At 42.0% G+C, this 16,365-nt stretch overlaps 1 protein-coding gene across 1 annotated transcript in view; it reads right to left on the bottom strand.

Annotated features, from left to right (window-relative positions):
* LOC105675041 (CD151 antigen) overlaps positions 1-16,365 on the bottom strand; it is a 91,207-nt gene that overhangs the window by 57,060 nt on the left and 17,782 nt on the right. Inside the window, exon 2 of the mRNA XM_012371814.2 lies at positions 7,811-7,903. The gene's annotated coding sequence lies outside the window, so the exon portion shown is untranslated. The remainder of the gene's footprint in view (positions 1-7,810; positions 7,904-16,365) is intronic.

Consider the following 16,365-nt stretch of genomic DNA (forward strand, 5'->3'; position numbering starts at 1 on the left):
TTAACTTAAGAAATCCTTCGATTTGTCTTGCTACTCGCGCAGTATTTAGCGAAGCGTTTCCCGTTAATGAGATGCGCCAACACTCGCCGACTGCAAAAATGTTTACCGAGCAAACAGCACTGGCCGCAACAGCGTTCCGACAGAATAGGCTCCCCGAGAGAGAGAGAGAGCGAGAGACTGGAGCTGTACTTTGTGCAAGATACAATCGACTCCGTCGCGGCGACCTGACATCGAACAGTGTGTCAACATCGCTTTGATTCCGCTTCGCTCTTGTCACCTCTCTCGTCTTAGTTGCCTTTAACCGACGATGAATTTCAAGTTGAGAACTGCACGTTAATGAAACCTGATCCGCTCCATTGTTAAATTCGCTTTATCGCTATATCAATGACCGCGAAATACAGCGACAAGTTTGCAAGCAAACAAAAAAAAAATTGATAAAGTAAAATAAAAAATATATACTAGAAAAAATAAACTTTTGCAAAAGAAATAGTTGAAAAACTTTGCAAATCAATTTAAACAATTTGGAAATATTTATATGTTTTGCACAAACATTGACAAAACTCTATGCGAAAAACAATACACAGCGGTCTAAATAGAAATACAAAACAATATATAAGAGACCTTTAAAATATAGAAAGTCTACTGCAATTTATACGCGCATACGTTTAATGTGTCTACGACAAATACCCACATGTCATCTGCATGTACCAGCTTAATTAACTGCAGTTGAAATTCTGGATTAATACAGACGATTATTTTATTTGCAAAACCGTCGTTACCCGGTGTATCGGCTAAATGTGTAAATATTTGGAAGTGACGCGGCAACAGTAGAGCTTTTAAATTTATATCGAGATAGCCATCGAGCTGTTCAATATGCAATCTCGTTTGAACGGGATAAAAAATTTGAAAAAGGATGACAAAGCGCCGGCAAAGCGGTTTTGATGGCGATACAGAAGTTTTACATTCGTCGGACGAACGAGAGAGTTGAAAATAAACGTTTCGCTCAGCAATAATCTGCACCGCCCTGGGGCTTTCCCCTCTTTAATTAAATCGCACGAGATTACATTACCCGAGGAAGTTCCTGCTGATTTAACCAGACGCGATTAAGATGTCTCGAGACTTACGGGGAGAATAAAAGAAACTCCCACGGAGAATATCGATATTCTTCAAGAGACACTCTGGAGATTTGAATTTGCAGGAAGGCGGTCGGAGGAAGCTTTCCCTCGGCAGCTTTCGTCGAGCACTCCACACCAGCCAACTCGGCGAGACTACAATGGTATTCGCGCGCCAAGATTTAATCGCGTCCGGAGGGAGAAGGCGGTGAAAAAAAAGGTAGGAAGCCTGTAAGCAGCAATTTGTCCTGCCGGAAGGAAGGAGCGATGAAAGGGCATTTAAAGTTTGCGGACAAGCGAGCCGGCTTCACGGTACGCTAAACAAAGGGGGTTGGTTCACGGCGATAAAGGCGCCGAACTTACTTACTTCCTCACTTCCTTACTTCCTCACTTTTTCACCTCCTTCCTTCCTTCCTTCCTTCCTGCAAGACCGTTCCTCCCTTTTGTAAAGATGAGAATGAAAAGAAGTGGAGCGCCAGAAAGGAGAGGAGCGGCCGAGAACGAAGAAGCCGGCCAAGTAGCCGGGGAGAAATCGAGAAACTTATCGGTCGAGGGTCCAATATACTTAAGCCGCGACGTTTCGTCCCTTTGCCGAGCCTCTCTCGCCGCGCTCCAGCACCCTTCTACGACATGGCTGACATCCAATACGAAAGCTCGACACCGCCGTGAGAGCGCGTTCGCTCGGATCAGCCGGAAAGGAAACGGAAACCGCCCCCTCCCCCCCCCCTCCTCCTTTGCCGATAGCGAAAACAAACACGCGCGGCCGAACGCTCGTAGAAGGGGAGGAGGTTGATGCTTAATTACTTCGGAAATTCCTTCAAACATCCCGGAGAACAGAAGCCCACAGAGCTCGAAACGAAATCTGTGGTTTGCTCACCCTCCGCCGCACCTGCGATTCCGACGAGCGAAACAATTTATTCGCGTGCGATTGCGTGCCATGGGATCGCACCTGATACCTCGAGGAACTGTTTGCTTTAGCGCGAGAACCCGATCGATTTCGATTTCGATTTCGAAATAACGGCGCAAGAGCCGGAATTCGCAGTGCCAAAATTTGCGAAAACTGTATTCTCATATAAATATTACTCTTCAATAACTGAATGCTCATAATAAATTTTATTTAACAATTTTCGCGGCCGCAGAACCGTCACGATTAGAATTCTGCATTGCTACATTCAGCACTGCGCGTCTGGCGAATTTGCCAAGTTTATGGTTAAGTAGATCTCTCCCGCCGATATGTCTGCGAGAGAGTAATAGTTCGTCCGAGAAACTTTATACGCGACCACTACACGCTCGCGACGTCGCGCTTATACGGAGCGCAGGATCGGTGGCGCCGGGGGAGGAGAAACGGTGTGAGCGCGTGAGACCGCGAGATCGCGCGAAACATCGTCGCTTTGACACGGTTCGATGCGGTTTTCACAGAGAGCGACGCCTTGTGTGTACGCGCAACTTGCGCATTGTGCGGGTGCAACGGTGCCACCGTACACGGGAGTGTTGTATGCAGCCGCGGGGGTTATATTGAATTCGCGCGATTCAACGCCGGCTTATTACCGGTCTTGGAGCGATAATGCGCCCGTTCCGCGCCACGGGACGCCGCTATTCGGAGGCACGCCGCGTACAAAACCTCCCGAAAGGCAGGTAATTCCCAACTCTTAAACGACGAGAGCGTGTCCGATCGATTCCGCGCGATCCGCATCGCGAGCGACGGCTCGCATGAAAGCCGAAAAGTGTCACGCGCAGCAAAACGGGTGTTATTATACACGATGGCGCGATGGAAAGTGCGACACTTTTTTTCGAACCGCGCGAATAACGAATCTTCAACTCTTCCGTCTCATTCATACGACACGCGCATATTTCTTTCTTTATGACGGGAAATGCGGAAAAGTTCAGTGCTCTGACAGGTGAGAATAGAGGAAGATCTCGGCCGCTATATCTCATTTTAAAAACAGATATTCTCTCTCTTGAGCTATTCTCTAACTACGTAATTCTAGAAAAAAATACTAACACGTCAGCTAATGTTATCTCTGGGCATGTACGCGCTTCGTTTTGTAGCACTGAATAAAAGTTTCTGGCGGTAGTTATTTCAGTTTAACTCTCTCGCAGCCCATTGTATACGCGCATGCTGGACGGTAAAAAAATATAGAAGATAATTAAATTACTAGCAGAAGATTCTGGTGACTTTTTCTCTGACTCTCGAATATGAATATTTACAACAGTAGTTCAACGCGAGCTTTATCTTTTTTTTTTTGCGGATTAATTGAAATTAATGTGTACAAAAAATTAACTTGTAATGTAAATTATAATAGCAACCGTAACATCAGCCTTTCAGGGAAACAAATTTCCTTTAATGGATTATAAATATACGAAATCGTTCGAAGCACAATTCTCGCACAATCCTGCTGCTTTCTCGGCGATGGGGTCTTTTTCCACTTATTTATAACTAAGTCCTGGCTTGATTATGCAATCTGCTTTGTGCAATCGGGGAACACTACTGCCACGCACGGAAATGCATTACCCTTTCCACGGTTTCCACAGGCGTATAAAGCTGCCGACGAGATTTCGAGCAAGGAATTCAGCGGTGAATTCGCCCGCGTCGTGAAAAATGCAAACGCGCGAAAGCAAGAAAAAAGGAGGAGAAGAAGCCGGGATGCCCTCGCGGGGGTAAGAGAAAAACTGGAGAAATAGTTTGAACTTCGAATTACCTGCCGGATATACGCGAGGTTTGCTAGATTACGAGCATTCGTAAAGCCGCGCTACACTTTGCGCAAAAGGTGAAATTCCGAGAGGAAGAGCGGTAACTCCGTCGAATGGAATTCTCATTATTTACAACTCCGCCGGTTCATCTTCCCTCACCGGAAGTATATCAAAGTCGTATTTCTTCGCGAGTCAATACACCGTGGACGCGGCATTCATAAACTTCATAACTTGTTTTAATAAAGTGTATACTCGAGACAGCTGTTGCGCGAGTCAAACGAGAAACAAGAATAAGGAATATTTTAATAAAGAATATCTCATTCTTTCGAGTGACTTCTGTCGGATCTCTTGATGCACCATTGTTACGGAAGTTTTTCGGTCTACGTTCTTACTTCGTTCTTTACAGTTTTGCCATTTCTGCGAAAACAAGCCACACGGAGAGCAGCAAATACTCCTTAAATTCATTAATTAGCACTCCGTCCTTTTCCCGGTTTACTCTTCCTATCAAATTAGCACTTAACAATCGAAAACTTTTCTCGGCACGCAATTATCGAGCTAGAAATGCGAGAATTTGCAATCCACCATTGTCTAAGACCTCGTCGGCGCGAACTAGGTCTGAATGGTTTCAAGTATACTTGGAAAATGACTGCCACGGACAGCAAAGAACGCCACGAAGTGGCTGGAAGGGCACTGACAAAAACTACGGAACTAAAGTAACAAGCTAGAGTAGAAAATAAAAGAGAAGCAACGAAGAAATCCCTTCGAAAGAACATCTGACTCGGACGGCTTTCATTCGTATGATTAATTTCTTCCGCAATCATAACCTTTGTCACAAAGTTATGTCGTCATTAAGCGAAACTGTGACGAGTTTTATTTAGGGCCAATTTTGTCCATGGCTTCATTCTATAATGCGACCAGCGGATCTATTAATATCAGATAACAGAAATATCGATTATCCACTCCAGCAAACTGGCCTCTTTTATCTAATCATGAGATACAGAAACATTTCGGGCCACAGAGGTCATAAATAAAGATATCAAGAGGAAATAAACCGCGACCGCGTGTAATCAAGAGATAAGACAAAGTCTACTTTATTCCACTAGTCACCAAAACTTCCATGTATTGTACAATAAAAAAAAAAAAAAAAAACTAATAATTAAGTAAAAGCTCTTTATGACAAACAAAGTCGACAAACAAGATTAAAAACGTTGTGATTTCCATTAAGCGTAAAAAATCTCGCGCCCGATTTCATCAGCTCAAAGTAGTCCAAATGCATCCTGCCTGCGCTTGGAAATTGATCCCATGATTCCGCAAAAAAGGACCGGGGGTTGCTTGGTAAAAACGATTTACTGCGCGCGGCAGTGAATGGAAGGAATGGAGGAGAATTTTCTCGAGATGATGATTCGAATTGAAGAGGAGCCGAGAGAGAAGGCGCTCAAGGCACGGTTAGAGGAAATCTAGGAGTCGCGATTGTCTGAACAGCCCGACGTCAAGAGAGAGAAGCAGAGAGAGAAAGACGGGGTGAGAGGATGGAACAGTTCCGTACACGTGTGAGATCTCGGGCGAGTCGTGACTTATGTGTGTACGTCGCGCGCAGACAGAATTGCGCGTCGCGGCGGCTGCCGCTGTGAAACGGCGCTCGGCGTCCCTCGTTATCTATATGTAATATGCATGGAAGAAAATATGCGCGCGCGCCAGTCTATAATTTAGCGGCTGCGGTCCGGGCGGGAAATCTGTGAGACTCGTGCGAGTGCAAAATGCACTGTGTTGACAGAGACGGAGAGCGCGCATCGCGGTAGAAACCACGCAAGCGGGTTGTCCCTCTCGGTTAATATCCTATGCCGTCTGTCGCGGTCACAGAAACTCATTGAACTACCGAGTAATAGAAACGAGGAAGAGATATTATGGCAAATTATCGTCAAATTTCAATTAACAATTATAATAAACCTCAATAAGCAACAGATTGTTGTAAAAATTAGACTTGAAATTAGACTTCGATTTTTCGGTTTTAGATCGTGTAAAGACTTGGCTTGTTTCATCTAAATGAGTGAGACTCGAAGTCACAGAATATCGCAAGTGAACGGTGTGTTCCTGATAAAATCAGGTTCACCATAGACAATCAATGGCGTAGTTTTACGTTCAATTTGACCGTTGACGTCCGCAAATTGAAAACGAATTCCACAACTGCCATGCATTCCTTGTACGTGCACTATGACGCTGTGGGAAAATAGGAAAAAAATATCGCTTTTGTTCGGACGATATTGGAAATGAAATAAAAAAAAAGATCACAGGTTTGCCCGCGTGGAAGGCATACGAAAAATGTGACAGAAAAAATCGCGACAACACATGCCTTTGACTAGGAAGCTGCCGATACAGAATTTTCAAAAAATTGCCCCATATAAAATTGTTATCGCGCGCGATTCCCTACACCCGTCTGTGGAAAATTTAGGATTTACGTGACAATTTTATTCGGCGCTTTAACGGACGAAATATTTAGACGAACGACGCTTTTTGCAACGAATCGACCGGCGCGATCAATGTCGAAAGCTGCCGCGCGCAACAATGTAAAAGCCATTTTTTACTCGAAAAATTTCGCGAACGAATTGGCGCGTAACGCCGTGAAAAATGCCGATCGCGTGGCGATAATATCCGAGATGCACCTTTCTGCATCATGTGATCCGTGTTCGTTACGCCGTGATGCAGACGAAAGTTATGCGGGTCCGGAAATTAAAATTCAATCGATAAATCACTTTGCCTCGATTTCCACCCGTGGAAGCCCGCCAAGGCGAGTCCCGAATGGTCCTTCGTGAGATATAATGCAGCTCGCAACTGTTATTTCGGCCAATTAGTTATCCGAACGATACCCGCGACGCGGAAAATAGCGGGAATAACAAACGATATCATATCGGTTTATACTGCATTATAAATGAGCTCATTAGAAATATACCGAGTACAAAGAGATAATAAAGACGCGATCAGCAGAAAATTATAATTTTAGAACTTTATTTTAAAAAGCGATTAACATATCGCCATTTCGTATTTCGATAAATTATTTCTCTATAAAATTCATAGTTTTTCCTTTATTCCTTATTTATTCAAAATTTTATGAGATTTTCCAGAAATTCGATTCGCAGGAATTTTTGAAAATCCCAAGGGTGTGGTCCACCATTAAGGTCTCTTTTTCAACACGGTCTTTCAAGTCGCCGAGAATACCGTCTAACGAGGCGGTTCAACCCGTTACTCCGTTTAACAGCGGCACAAAGGATCCGGGACTTTGTGATGTTTCACGGGAGAAGCGGGATCTAATGGGGTTATTTTTCACGTTTCGTGCGCGACAAACAAGGATGCGCGACAGAAAGCCAAAAGGGAAGAGCATAACGCGTGCCCGTTAAGAGAAGTATCCGGCCTTAATCGGACGTGATGAGAAAAAAGGTGATCGAGATCGAGGAGCGAGGCCCCCTAGAGGGCCTTTCACCTAATGGTTTGAGAAACCATATCCGCTGGCGTGCGCGAGTGGCCATTTATGGCCGCGCAAACAGATCGCGCACGGTAATATACGTCGATTGAACGTCGAACGTATTCCCTTTCGCCTTTGTACGCCGCATCTTTTCATAATTCTTTGTCTATCAATATTTCACGAAAAGTCATACGATCAGTCGCATCGAAAAAAGGCGGAAAATCGAATAAAGTAGAGAAAAATACATGCCGCGTGTATTCTGCCGGGAATATACGGAATACATATGATTATAGAGCGCGCCTCGCTATGCGCGGAGCGAAATTTCAACCATACTCTTTCATGTATGGAGATTACACACTAAAATGATTAACACGTTGTCATATGATTACGATTGGAAATATCTGGCTTCGGGCTGAACTTTGTTGAAGAATAAATATGCAGTGTATTCATCATGGCGCTGTTCAATAGGAAATAAAAATTGCGCTCGATACGCGATAACGAAAAAAAATTGCGCTTGAATGGGAATTCAATGCAATGTTGAACAACTCACCCCGCGTCATTGGCAAACAACGTCCGGCTGATCCTCGACGCACATGTCTGTTTTCAAGTCCTCGAAGCTATCTACTCCACCCAGCTACTCGATCTGGAACACAAATTTTAATTATGTTTAGCTGATGACAATCGAGCACAATGCCGCGCACTTTTAGTTAACATTCGCCGCGACTGGGTGTGTGAAATTTTATCCTCAAAGTCAATAGCATCAACGCGTTAGTTAAATCCGATATTTGACATCCAAACGTGCTTCTTGTATCAAACGCTTTTAAAGCCAGCGCGACTGAATTAATCATGTTGCGAATTTTTACTCGCCAACGATGATTTATCGTTGGACAGAAATATCGCGAATACAGTCGAGCTTGTTAACAAAATCAACGTTAAAGTAATTAATAGCAATTAGTTCTCGCACTTGCGCAAGTTGTTCAAGAATTTCAGGTTGTGTACTTAAAATTAAATGAAAAGAGAAGTCTAATGCTTGCAAATAGGATGATTTACTGCACTTGCCTGCACGAAGACCGGGAATTAGCGAGATAACGTGGAGATTACGATGGTAAAAGTAGTTGCTTCCCGCCACTGGCGGTTAACACAGGCAGTAAACCACCTTTTGCCTATATCGTTCCATGAGAAGGGAGTGAGTTATAAACGATGCTTGAAATAACGTTAACTCGTTCCTGAATGCGCCATGTAAACGCGATCAGATTTACGGCATTTCCAGCGATAAGCCATGACCCGCTAATGCAAGCCGGCTGCACGGACATAACATTAAGCTAGCTTTCAAGAAAGGAAGAAACGTATATCTCAACGTATTAGACGTAAAATGCTTCCTGCGACACGCTCGATTTCGCTCGCAAAAGAAAAGCGAAACTCAACGACGCTTTAACTAAAACGAAATAAAAAATGCATCGAAACATAGCAGAGCAAACATTCATATATATTAATGCGAAATAATATTATAATATAATAATAATATTAAAATAATATTATAAATATTTGAAAATGTTAATAATTTTCTTCTCTCGCAACGGTATAACAGTGAATGCAAAATTTCTTCCACGAAAAGTTAAACAACTTTATCTTCACACACCTCGAGATACGTTGCAGACTACTTCATGAAATGGCTTTCAAAAAATACGCGTACTTCCAGCAACGGTTTAATATCTATATTTTCGCGAAACCAAGCCACATCGTGGCGCTATTGCATAATTTCTCGTCGTAACGGATTGTTTTCTTTCATACGGATGTCGCGTCGTGTTCGGAGAGCGGTGCGTCGTTGTTGCACTTTGCATTTTTCAGCGAGTCATACGGAGTCTCATATGCTAGCAGCGGCGGTAGTAGAAGCAGCAGCTGCTGCAACTGCAAATCCCCGGCACCGGTGCATCATCCCGAATGCAGAAGGAATAGAGACGATGGCGCATCGGGGACAGCCCTCTTGGGCCGGTCGACTTCCGGTGCACCGTCTGCAATTCCGTTTTGCAATATTAAACTCGCCCGGGGATGAGTGCACTACGAGAGGCGCGCGGAAGAACGATAACGTTCAGATCCGTAGGGAGAAAAAAAATACACTCAGTAAGCGAAGCAAACTGTCCTGTAAACTTCGTTGAAAGCGAACAAATCGACTCTTCGCTAGCGAAGATCCGCGAAAGCATATATGAACCTTTCCTCGAGAGTAAAGATATTTTTCTCGAAATATGGTTCGATAAAATGCAAAAGCAATCGTGAAACGAGGAAAAAATTCTTCAAAAAAAAAAAAAAAAGATTACGTTTTACATTTCGCCGATAATACAATTTTCTCAACGTTAAATAAGTATATGCCGGAAATTAATGTGGAAAAATTAAAAAGAATAAAATATACTTTGTATATTTTTTGCATTCATCGACTCGTTACATAATTTTTGAAAAGAAATAAGAGAAGAAATGCAACAAAAACATTATCTTACGTTCTTCCTAGGAATATCTGGGTTACGTATTTATCTTTGCCTCTCGTGAGAAATATATCCTTCTCATCTGGAGCGAATTAACGCGAAAGCGCATCAGTGCCGCACGACACATGCGAGGTCGGAGTGCGTCATAGTCAGTAAAAACACATTAGCCGGATTCACTCCCACTTTGTGCGGGACGCATTCGTGAAAAATATTCTTTGCAGGATATTAAAAATCGTAACAGCGGAACATATCCGCCGGGAGCGGAGTAACCGTTTCAAGGCAACTTTATCTCGGAGAAACTCATAAATGACATATTGTTTATTCACTATATTATTCTTAGTGTTCACATAAAGCACGGAGGATTATTTCGAGCTTTTTCAGGCAGTCCATATTTCACAAGCACTTTTCGCGGAAAACCCGGAACATTATATACGGTTCGATATTAGAGTAACGCGACGTATTTTGTCTTTTATCCGACTTTTATCTTCTATTACTACATTCGCTTTTTTTCCCTCCCTCGTAAGCCTACCATTCTTATTTCGTCGTATCGCGCGCGGTAATACAAAAATGAGAAAGAAAGCCGCCTTCAGATCCTCGAAAGTTTCAAACTTTGAATTGAATGTCAAAGGACCAGCGAGGTGGGGTGGATACAGAAGGAGAAAGTCGGGCGTAGAAGGAAAATGTGGCAAGATAAAGGGAGTTTCACAAGGAAACTTTTTCTCCTGTCGGACATCGGAAAGCTGCCTTTGACTCGCTTCTCATCGCGTATCGTCAACAATATCCTGTATCAGCAAACACTGAATGAAAAAACCTTAAGACTGGATACATCACGATTGCAAGGTAAAAATAAATATTTTGATAAACGTATGTGATATTCATGACTAAATGCTTCGGTACTTTTACAATTTTCTATCTGTCATCTGTTCCATCATATCAAACAGTATTTTTGATAAAAAATTTAACTAGAAAAGCATTCGGTACTTTTACTGCAATTGCCAATATTTTGGACAATACTTCACGACTCACTCTTATCATCGGCCAATCGAAAAAAATTTAGCCGATGGGAACTCGTTCGGTTTATTGCGGACCGAGATAGAGAATCGAAAATCTCTGGCAGTTCCGCGAATAGTAATCCACGCATAGACCACGTACAGACCCATTTCACTCGAGTGTCTCGATTACTCGAGCAATGCGCAAGCCATTTGTGCGATATTCAAATATTATGCGTCTATCGTGACATGGCCCGTTTCGTGTTTCATCGGTCCGCAATTTCGAATTGCACTCGATCTTCCATCGTGTCTCATAAACGAGATGTATTCCCCGCGGTTTGTGGAATTTGCATAACGCAATGTCTCATCGTTCACGTGTGAATATTATAGGAAATAATATTCAGTCAAAAAATCGCGTATTTATTGATCGTTTTCAAGCTGTGAAATAAAATAAAGATAAAAGAAATAAATAAAATACAATATTAATTTGACGTATATTTATTTTGTGAATGGAAAAACAAGTAATTTAATTGATATAATGATACATATTTTTTTATCGACTTGCGTCTATTTTTGCTCAATATCGAAATCATACATCGTAATAAATATATTTTGCCTCTGGCATGACATATCGAAAATACTTTCGAAAATGCATCGCTCATTTGTCATCGACCTAGCTATTAGAAAATATGTGGAATAATTTGCATCTCTGCAAGATGTGGATAAATTTATGCCACATATTTCACACGAATCAATCTACCAAAAAACAGAAAAGTCCGAAATATAACGAAAACAGTATTCAATTCATATTTCGCGAAATGGAAAAATGGAAAATGGAAATCGGCAAAATAGCAATGCATATTGCTCTCATATTGGGGGGACATCAGCATTTTTTGTAATGAGTATTCCAATTTGCATGCGAGAAACTTGAAAATATATATATATCTTCTGTTGATAGATAATATACGATATTCCCTTTTCAATCAGCTTTTTTTAAATATCCATTTCATGCCAAAATACACTTCATTAAAACATTTTGCGTAGTCAAATATATTCTCATAAAAACAAACACATATTGTTTTCAAAAGAAAAAGAATGAGACAAATCAAGAAAACCGGTATGTACGAGTAGAAAGAATTATAAAAGTTGCGTATAACATTTAAAATTTTCCGATAAATTTAAAATCTATTTTTTCTAAAAAAAAATTTCAATTCAAAGCTGTTGCAAAATTTCAATTTCTAGCAAAAATATTTTTTAGTTAAGAATTTTGCAGTTTTTTTTTAAAATTGAGAAATGTGTGATATACATTTTATATTATTTATATCATTTCAGTCGATTGAAATTATATTTCAGTTAAATAACTCTGTAAATTGATCATTATTAATCGCGGTACAGACATTTGCGATTCCTAAAACTATAGACTTGCTGGGAACGAAGAGAAAATCAAGATACATCTATAATCCACGCTTACTTTTTCAACCGCTTCATTCGGTTACCTCGACAACTGTCTATATGATATCCAAATATTAGATATCCGCAGGCGGTGTTGAGCGTTCACTTCCTATCGATTTGGCGCGATCCAAAATCTACTCCGGACCTTTCGCACAGCGCTGCAGGCCGCAGCCAGATCCGTTTTATCGTCGTCCGAAGCGAGTAATAAACTTTTCATCGTTTCGACCGCCGGCTGCGCGGAAATGCAGTTTCCCTGTTAGCGGCTGAGCGTACACACTATTTCGAATGGAGAGAACGGGCGGAAGTGCAGTGCTGAAGCATGGATTCGGCAGTAGAGATCGGCGGCTCATTTTAATCAGTCACCTATCTACTCGGCCATGCAAGCAAGTTATAAATGATGTAAAGAGGATAAGAAAGTGTTTTTAAGAAGACGGCAAGATGCATGAATCAAATCGAAGAACTCAATAAAATTTCTTTCTTAACCTTGTCTAATATTTAAATTATATAAACAATTCCGTATAATATTAATATAATTCCCATGCCGTATTCGTTAACGTGTATTTTTCTGCCAATCTAAGTTTTTTTTATAAATTAAATCTAATATATATATATATTTTATAAGAAAAATTTCACGATAACATGATTTAACCGAAAACGTCGTTCTTGGTAAATGGCAAAACGTTTTTAGGACTTTGGCGAAAGCTCGACTCCCCGAAGAACGATTCCTATTGTGTTTCTTCAGCGAAATTCCCGGAGCAATTTCGAGACCGGCACAAACGAGTCGCCAATCGTTTCAGGAGAAGAAACTTTCGTGGACTGGCTCCAATTTTTCCACGACGACCGGCGACGGCGATACGTATCGCCACCGTCGCCGCCGCGCTTTGCTGCATTTCTACGGCTTTTAACCAATGGATTTCCCTCATTCTGCGTCGGCAAAGCAAGTGTTGCTATCGACCAGCGAGCATGTTCGATAGACTACAAAGTTAGCGCTCTTCTTGCTCCACGATGGAGAGAGAGAGAGAGAGAGAGAGAGAGAGAGAGAGAGAGAGAGAACCGACATAAAACCCGATTACACTTTATTATTCATTTGATTCCCCGAATGCAAAATTCGCCTGGCACACAACTCATCGATTTACAAGATCACGAAAAATAGTGAAGAAAGAAAAATATCGTGCAAAATAAAAACGCAAAAAAATGTAAGCAATTTATGTAAAAGAATATAATCTCGATATTCTTTTTAATTTTTTTTCTACGGAAACTTGTCGTAAATGTTTTAATTTTGTTTGGTATCATTGTATTCACTCAAGATAAAGTTAGTCTATAGGAAAGACGTTGTATTGGTCTCTCTCGTTACCGGAATCGATGTTGCTAAGACCGCCGATTGCCTTTCCGTTCGACAGGAAATTCGAAGGCGGTTTCACTTAACGAAGTAAACGCGGAAACCCGTCGGAGACAGTTTCCCTCGAACGCGATTGCCTGCGACTCTTTATCAGTCGACATTCTCCCATTCAGCTTCTTTCCCAAAGTGACAATTACCGTTAAGACACGTTTCCTTCTAATAGCATCTATTAGACCGATAATCGACTTCAGCGTATTCCACTCATACGAGCGAACTTCTGATATCAAATATTTCGAACGATTATTCTCCGCAACCTTCGGTCCTATTCCGGGTTTGCACGACGTTTAATTAATAATCAGACTCCACGGTAGTGGCTCCGAAACGCGCTTATCGCGAGGGTATTCAACGCCAGTCCGCAAAGTCATAACCGAGGTCAATTCAGAAAAGGAGGCTACGTTGACGCCGCTACGTTGTCCAACAATGCAGCGGACACTTCGCCGTAATTTGGCTGGCCAATAGCTGGGAGATAACTGCGTTATGTGGGATTTCGGGCTGCCTCGAGCACAGGGGAAATTTCAGCGGGATAGCGCAAGCATACCCCGGGGTGCAATCCACTTACATAGCTAATACCCGCCGTATGCCGTGCACCGGTGGGTAGCAGGTATTCTATTAACGCCGGGACATCTTGGCGACATCAGTCGCCAAGGAATTCGCATGTGTAGCGGGCGGCTTCGAAAATTCTTTCGGCATGCAGCAACGTTAAAACCTTTTTTCCTTTAAATAAATAAATAAATTTCCTTCTTGCGCGCTTACTCTTGCACAGTATAGATTTAATAAACTAATTAATCGTAATCGCTTGAAACGTATATGAATAATAAATTTCAATGTAACAGTCAATAAACCATTAATAATGGATATTGTAAGTCGTGCTTGTAATTTGTGCTTTCTCTCTCTTGTTTTATATTCACAAATTAGCATTTCATACGTTGGTATGATCGTTGAATATTTAATTGAAGAAACGTACGTAACGATTGTAAATTGAACGTTATTCGCTCCTTGTAAAAATATCATCAAATTCCGCCCGCATTATCTTACGATTCGTCGCACCATTCATATCGGCATCTGTCACAACAGCGTAATAAAGTCATCAATTCGAATCGGACTAATGTACCGGCGAGGTCGAGTTGTCGGGGAACCCGTATAATCTTCACAGCTGTTGAATCGGTCAATTCGACGATCGGAGCTCGCGATAACATTTACGAATTCACGAATCTCTGACGGATCGTACGAAGTACGAGTGCGTGAAGCGTGATTGAGGTAATAGGAGTCACTTTGTCGTAGCAGTCTCGCGCGGACCGGACGCCGACGTTCGCGCGAACCTTTCATCGAGCGAGAGCAGGGGGCCACAAATCGCTTGAGAAGTGGGACGCGCGAATCTAATCCCGCGTTACGTATGCGGCACCGACGGGCGTGATTAGCGGAATGGAAACGGGATTAGTAAAGCCCGCCGAATCGCTGCGCGTGGCCCATTGTGAGCAGGCTCTTTGTTCGTGTGTCGGTGATGTCTATTGTATTAAGGAACTGTCATTGGCATGCACGCGCCATTAGCGCGGTACGGCTGTTTACCGGCGTCTAGTAAAATATCGCTCGCCTCAATGGAGCTTAATTGATTCGTCGAAGAATTCTTAATTACGACAGACGTACGTGCTTGAGCCGCGCGAGGCTCACGAGGCAACAAGCATGCCGCGCGCGCGCGCGCGCGGTAATTTTTCTCAATCGCCGCGGATACATTTAATTAATTTCGCGCGATAGCATCGCCGCTCGCGAGTAATGCAGAAATGACAGCGGACCGGTTTATATCTCAGCCCGCAACAGCGGCATGTGTGCATATTATAACGCGATAATTTATACGTTTGCGCAATTAATGCTTCCTTAAAACTATGTCTCTCCATTATTACGTCGACACTTTCAAAGTGCTTCACTTCGTCCAAGTGAAATTATAACTTTCTTTCGCGCGAAAGTAACACGAGCGACATGCCTGATGTTTAACGTGTTGAATTTTAAATTCTCGACATGTGAATTGCTTACGAAAAAGTCAAAGGGCTGCAGAATCGATGGATGAAATATAGAAATGTACCGCGATATGTCACGCTTCACATCGTGACTCACGATGTATTATTAGTCGCAGTTCGTTCTCGTAGACTTCTACGTAGAGAACGGCTACCAATTGACCGTCGATGTTTCTCTTCGTGGTCGGCCCGTCTGAACTCGCGGACAGGAAGCAGCAAAGCCGTAGGGGATGTGCCGGGCGCAACTCGATAAATCTATCTGTTCGTTCAAACGAAGCTGCATATATATATGCAGCACACACACACATACACTGCCTGCTATACCGTCTGTATAATGCTGATACTTCGTAACACGCTAGACTACAAAATTTAGCTTATAAAGTTTTCCGTTCATTCTACTTGATTATAAGAGAATGAAGAGGCAAAGTTTAAAACAAGTTAAAATAGTTGAACATCGCTAAATTGATTTTTGATACGTTAATACGGCTGGTAAGTAATGATTGCTTAGACTTTAGGCGTGGTTAATACGAAAACATCGACAGATTCTTGCACATGTACATGCACTCGTAATTTCAGTCTAGTGGACTGACTTGTTATAATTAGAGAACGGAAAGCCCATTAAGATATCATTAGCAAATGTAAAACAAAAATTGCAAGTACGGTAAATTATATTCTCATAATTAACAAAGAAAATAATGAAACATATTTATAATTATGCGTATAATTATTAAAAAGTAAATTGAAAGATTCGAAAATGCGTAGACGAAGATAATTAATCA

The sequence above is a fragment of the Linepithema humile genome, chromosome 4 (assembly GCF_040581485.1).
Source record: "Linepithema humile isolate Giens D197 chromosome 4, Lhum_UNIL_v1.0, whole genome shotgun sequence".
NCBI classification, from domain to species: Eukaryota; Metazoa; Arthropoda; class Insecta; order Hymenoptera; family Formicidae; genus Linepithema; species Linepithema humile.